Source organism: Mesoplodon bidens (assembly GCF_964165515.1).
Source record: "Mesoplodon bidens genome assembly, chromosome: 3".
NCBI lineage: Eukaryota > Metazoa > Chordata > Mammalia > Artiodactyla > Ziphiidae > Mesoplodon > Mesoplodon bidens.
Window position 1 is genome coordinate 158,779,313 of NC_138178.1, and position 7,041 is coordinate 158,786,353.

General features: G+C 32.2%; 1 pseudogene across 1 annotated transcript; it reads right to left on the reverse strand.

Annotated features, from left to right (window-relative positions):
• Nucleotides 1-1,999: 1,999 nt before the first annotated feature.
• LOC308614108 (large ribosomal subunit protein uL6-like) lies at nt 2,000-2,573 on the reverse strand (annotated as a pseudogene). Its single transcript has one exon. The product of its transcript is annotated as a large ribosomal subunit protein uL6-like (transcript).
• Nucleotides 2,574-7,041: the final 4,468 nt, after the last annotated feature.

Genomic DNA, 7,041 nt, shown 5'->3' on the forward strand with positions numbered 1-7,041 from the left:
TGACAGCAAAAGTACAAGCAAATATAGAAAAAATAGACAAATTGAACTTATCAAAGTCAAAAACTTTTATATATCAAAGGGCAGTATCAGGAAAGTGAAATGACAAACTATAGAATACAAAAATGTATATATAAATCATATATTTGATAAGAAATTAATGTCTGGGATGCGTAAGAATATTTAGAGTTCCACCATAAAAAGATAAAATAATCTAATTTAAAAATTGACAAAGTATTTTAAAAGATATTTCATCTATATCTATAACTGTATCTATATGTATATCTATATATGGATGGTCAATAGGCACATGAAACAATGTTTGAAGTCATTAACCATTAGTGAAATGCAAATCAAAATCACACTGAGATACCACTTCACATTTACTAAAATAGCTATAATCAATAAACAGAAGATAATAAGTGTTGGTGAGGATGTGGAGAAATTGAAACACTTATATATTGCTGGTAGGAATGTAAAAAGATGCAACCTTTGTTGAAAACCATTTGGTAGTTCCTCAAATAGTTAAAAATAGAGTTACCACACAGTTGTCATTCTCTTAGTCACCATAAGTAGAACATCATGGTAGATCTTAATGGGAGTAAAGCAATCAAAAGACATGAATATTGTCCTTCAGCTAAGTGCAAGAAAGTTTGTAGGAGAAACTTTCTAGGTAACAAAGTGATATGATCTGGCTTTAATAATGCTATAATAGAAGCACAACATTCTAGAAGTGTACCTTTCCATGTTACAGTGGATTACAATTACTGGGAGGTCTGTTTACTAACTCACTTGCAATTAAATTGTTTTTGAGCAACTATTTTTTGTTTTCAAATTGGAACAACCATATGAATTGTATAAATACTCTATCTTAATAAGTACATCTATCTATCTATCTATATATATATATATTCTATTATTCATTTGGCAGAAGTTGCATTTAAGACACAGAAATGTCAAAACACAATCTTAATTTGCCAGATCTGATAAACAGTGGAACCATAATTTTAACTCAATTTTTAGAAATCCAAAATGTGTAGAATTCCAAAATTATGGTGCCACACACAATACTGAGATGTGATTCTTGAAATCTGTTGCGTGATAACCATTTTACTTTGTATTTTCTCTTAAAAAATATTATGTCCAGATTCATGGAAACTGGGTTATATCTTCAAATTCTGGGTGTCCCGAATTTTTTTTTTAAATAGAAAGTAAATAAATGCCTTTCTAGACTCATTTTGAAGATCTAATAAGTAAACTCTTTGTGAAACACAAAGTATATTGGTGTGATTTTTCTTTGTCTTTATCATCAAGAATACCACTGAGACCACAGGCTGAAGTCCTCAGACTAAAGATCAAACAGTAAATTTTAGGCCCTAAGCATCCTGTAAAAAAAAAAAAAAAAAAAAATTCCATCTCTGTATGAATCATTATCAAGCAGTCTTTTTCACACACTTGAAGTAGTATCACATTTTTTAAAATGTTATGTCATGTAAAATAGATAGATAATGGGAAGCAGCCACATAGCACAGGGAGATCAGCTGGGTGCTTTGTGACCACCTAGAGGGGTGGGATAAGGAGGGTGGGAGGGAGGGAGACGCAAGAGGGAAGAGATATGGGAACATATGTGTATGTATAACTGATTCACTTTGTTATAAAGCAGAAACTAACACACCACTCTAAAGCAATTATACTCCAATTAAGATGTTAAAAATAAATAAATAAAATGTTATGCCAACTGGTGTTTGAGCATGTGATCGCACAAAGCCAGCTTAGTCGCTGGATATTTTTGCTCCCTGAAATGGCCTTTCTAATCTTTAGAGCAGAACTTTTGCCTCTGTCTGTGTTTAATAATATATTAAGCATTAAATGTACAAGTATAGCATAAACACATTAGTATTTTTTTTCAATACATGGCTTTTCTTGCATCTTTAAAATATTACAAATAAATCTGAGGCATTATCTGCCATCTTGCTCTTTCTGTAGCTGGAAAACTTAGATTTTATTTATAACCCTGATGAACTGTTCCGTTTTCAGAAATGTAGATACCATTCAAAATTTATCTGATATCTTTGCTTTTAACTCTTGGAGTTTGCTGTGTCAAAGCAGTTAAAATTGATAGAAGTTCAGTGTTGTTTCCTTCAAGAATTAACTCATCTTAAAAAAAATCAATTCATCTTTTTAGTCATGAGATACTGAACAAGCAACTCCGGGCTTCATCCAAGTCCAGTAGATGTATTCTTTGCCAAAGAAATTTTGGATTTCATCAAGATACCCATTCTCCTGAAGAACGACATTGATGGTGAAATTGGCATGCACAGACCTCATCTTAGAATAGACCAACACCCTTGGTCATGTTCTGTACATGACTACAGATAGTGCAGATGGAAACGAGTTGCTTTCTATTTCCCCACCCTTTGTAGCCTGGAGCCTCTTTTTCTTTCCAAGGAGATTGAGTTCTACATTGATGTGATTGAAGTCCTTCCACAGGGTGCCTCTGGAACTGTGCATCCTTTCAGAGTGATGTTGACATCATCTGGAATGTGGACAGTCTTAATCCTGAGAACAGTCTTCATTCTTGCAAAAGAAGCAACAAAGAATCCCATTCATATTTTTTAACTGCCCTGAATTCCATATTCTTAAGTACTTATACTCATTTCCTTGTCAAAGAAATATTATTTTGCCATGTGTATCTTTCCGTACAGAAATTATTTTGTTACCTAATTTTTAATTGGTAGTATCTCAATAGCTACTTTCAAATACTTTCAAACTCTCTTAATCCTAGACTTGTAAGAGTTTCTTAAGTTGTTATAAATAGAAAAATATATACAGCTGGAATTTAAATCTGAAGCTATCATAGCCCTATGGGTAGAGGCACAGTTAAAAGTGAGTGGCATGAAAAGTAACTTAAGTAGCATCATGAACCGTTCAAATTTAATAGGGGACAGGTTCAAGAAGGATTCTTTTTTTTTCCCTTAAATCATGCTCAATACATTAGGTGTTCTTCACTAAAATATCAATTAAATGCATAGACTGAGTACTGTGGGGCTGCCCAGATCAATTGCATGTAGGTCAATCACTGAGCAACCATCAATAAAGCAATGAAAGTTGAAATATATTCTGCTTACAATTTCTTGTTTCCAGTATGCTAGGAAGTAACTGTAATAGCTATTCCCTTTAGCTCTGTCACTTGGAAGACTGACAGAGGAACAGTGCTACAGGAGGAAATGTTCTCCTCATTGGATAAATTGATGAGTGGGTATTTGAAAATTAAGGCTGTAAATTGAGGAAGCCTGATCAATCCTGTACCAATGATATACACTAATATTCAAAAGTCATGATGTTGGCCTCTCCAAAGAATGTTAAAAAGTTTGCAGCTGGTCACTCAGATTGAAAAGGTTTCATGAAAGGAGGTTACTATTCCCCAAATTCTTCATCTTAATTCAAACCAAAGTATACAATTATTTGGTATCAGTATTTAAAATGGTCATAATGATTGTAGCAGGCAGTGGAATGCCACAAGGATTTCCCACCTTCTGGTACCCAGGAGTTTGGGAAATCTTTTCTTGATTACAAGGTGGCACCAGTGAGTTGATTCTAACCAATAGAATATGGCAAAGGCAAAAGAATGTCACACTTTTGATTAGGTTATTTTATACAGCAAAGGTGATGAGAAATCAACCCCATGATTATTTTATGAAGCAAACATACATGTTGTAAACTTCCTATTGAAAGGGTCACATGGCAAGGAATGGAGGGTAGCATAGAGGACCTGGCAGTTAGCAAAAATGTGGAGACCTCAGTCCAATAATTGCAAGAGGTTGGATTTTGCCAGCAGCCTGAGAGAACTACAAAGCCATTCTCAATTTGAACATCTAGATGAGCACATAGCCCAGCTAACACCTTGATTGCACCTTTGTGAGACCCTGAGTAGAGGAGCCAGATAAATTGTGTTTGCACCTCGACCCATGGAAAATATGAAAAGATAAATGTGTGTTGTTTTAGCCTCTAAGTTTGTTATATATTATTATTATTATTATTATTATATTTTTATTATTTATGACATTGAACACACAATAACAAAGGAATAATTTCCACTTATATTGTTGATGACAAATATTTCTGATAAAATAGTGCTGTAACATCATTAACAAGTATTTATGAATGGTAAATTTGCTCTATGAAATTTCTCCTTAAGATGAGTTATTTATTTAACTGAGAGGGCATGCATTGCATAGTGCTTAAGAACATGAATTCTACATTCCTGGGATCAAATCTCAGTTCTCTACTTTCTAGCTGTGTTATCTTGAACAATTCATGCAAGCTCTCTGAGCTTCAGTTATCTCATCTGAAAAAAAAGGATAATAATTGCATATATCTCACAGGCTTGCTATGAAGACTGAATGAGTAAAAATCATGCCATTTATATTTGTTAAATTATTGAAATAAATATTTTGGTTTTATCCAGTATAACTATACTATAAAGTGTGTTATTTCTGTCAAAATAATTAATCTTCAAAAGTGAAATAAATAACTCTACCCATTGTACCTAGAATTAATGTTAAGAATAGTACAGGCTATGAAACAAGTGAACAAAAAAATTGTAGATGCCCAAAATTGAAAGAAAATGAATTCAATGACAGAGCAAAAAGAACACTGAGAAATAGTCACAGATTCATAGCAGATAATCTCAACAGGTTACAGAAGTCAGAGAAAGAGAGAGCATGTAGAACTTGCTTTCAGAGAAAATGTGTTACATCTAGGTGAAACAAAGTTCTAAAAATAAAAGTTTTGGTTAAAAACAGCAGTAAATAATGGAAACTTTATTTAATAAGGATATGTAAACAGTAACGAGAAGAACTAGTAAAGAAATCATTATGCTAACTGTAAATTTTAAGAGAGGCTAAAGTCATTAAAACACACTAAGGAAAGAAAGATAAAGAGTGGCTCACCCAGGAACATATTTCACAAAGGTAGAACAGAGACCATACTCACTTGTTCCTTGCTGGAAAATTACTATTAACTTCTATATGATGTCACATCAGCAGTGTAAACTAAGTTTACCAATATTTTTTGTTTCTAGTTTTTATATAAATAGCGAATCTGTATATGAGTCCATCCAATATATAATCTGATTCCAGCAAATATGTTTTATTAGATTCTCAGTTAACTGATGCAATTTATCCTTTAAATCATGTTGTTCAATGGATTAACCCATGGTTAATTTTCCTCAGACTTCTCTCTCAGGCATAAACATTTTTATTCAAGGTCCTTGTAGCTGAAGTGGGCAATGTATTCAAAACAGGTCATGTGCCTTTGCTTTAAATGGACCTTGAGTTTAGTTACTTTTTCAATGATTACTTTTGATTTAATGACCTTTTCAATGATTACATTCAATAGGTAAAATGATTGAAAAATTAGGATCCTTTGAATCAAATTCTCTTTCTTTTTCTTTTGAGTACAGAGATAAATTTAGTTTTCTATTATTAAGATAAAGCAGTTACAACATAATCAACTTTTTATGAATAAAATCTTCTGGTGAAAAATAAAAGTTAACTTAATCCATTTGATATTAATGAGGGGCAAAGTCAGATGATGAGCAGGAAGGGGGGTACTTACTGTGATCCTAAAGAAGCTTCAGATTTTGAAAATTTTCAAGACTATATTGCTGTAATAAATCACAAAAATATAACTAACAAATCTCAGTAAACATGACCTTTTTTAAAGGATTTGTAAATATCACTGTATTTTTCCCTGTCACCCTTCTCTAATTTAGAAAGATGAATAGAATATGAAATATTTTTCTGGTGTTGAATCAAGTAGTCATTAGTATTTAAAGTCCTAAGAATTTTTCCCCTTAAATACCCAAAACTCTCCAATAATTTTAGATATCTATCAATTAAATACTTCCTAATGTAGTAACATTATTTTTTTAATTTGTATAATGAAATATTTATTTTGAATGTTTAATGTGTCTATATATAAAACATGATATATTCTATTGTCTTAATTATCTATGTGAGACATCAGAAACAAATTTATTATTATTTTGTTTTTTGGTATGTGGGCCTCTCACTGTTGTGGCCTCTCCCGTTGCAGAGCACAGGCTCCGGACATGCAGGCTCAGTGGCCATGGCTCATAGGTCCAGCTGCTCTGCAGCATGTGGGATCTTCCTGGACCGGGGCATGAACCCATGTCCCCTGCAATGGCAGGCGGACTCCCAACCACTGAGCCACCAGAGAAGCCCAGAAACAATTTTGTGAAGTACAGAATGAAAAGCAAAATTGTATATATATATATATATATATATATATATATATATATATATATGCATATGTAGGTTTCTGTTCATACTTATCTTTTCTGTTATTTATATTTACCCTGCCATACAAATGTATCTCAACTGATGCTATTATTCCAATCTGAAATGGGGGCAATTCATGTAATATATGCCATTATGACACAATACTAAATAATAGACACAAAAAATAAATTTCCAGATAAGTGTTTCTCATAACATTATAGATACAGATGCATAGATAGATAGATGATAGATTTATAGCTAGATAGATAGTGGTAGACAGATGGATAGCTATCCATTGGTAGTAAACTATTCTAGTGTTCTGTAAGTAGTCACATAATTAAATAAATAATATAGCTCTAAAAATAATTCCAAAGAGAAGTGATAAAATATTTTGCAAAGAAAAAAAGTGTTATCAGTGAGATAAATGTGTAAACAGAGGAGGAAATAGTTAGATTCAACAAACTATTGCTCATTTGTTAAGCATTTATTATATGTCAATATTTCTTTTAGGGAATTATATTAGGTATTGATGATTTTACTACTGTATATTTAGAAGCATAATTTTCTACTTGTTTTTTAAATTTAGTCCCATTAATTTATAGACATACTGAATAACAGGTAGATTAAAAATGCTAAACCTAGTTAATTCCTTACTTTATTTATACCAGAAATCCTATCAAGTGATGACATTGTGCTATTCAATGCATGAGAGAAATGTTTCTTATCCCATGGAGCTTGA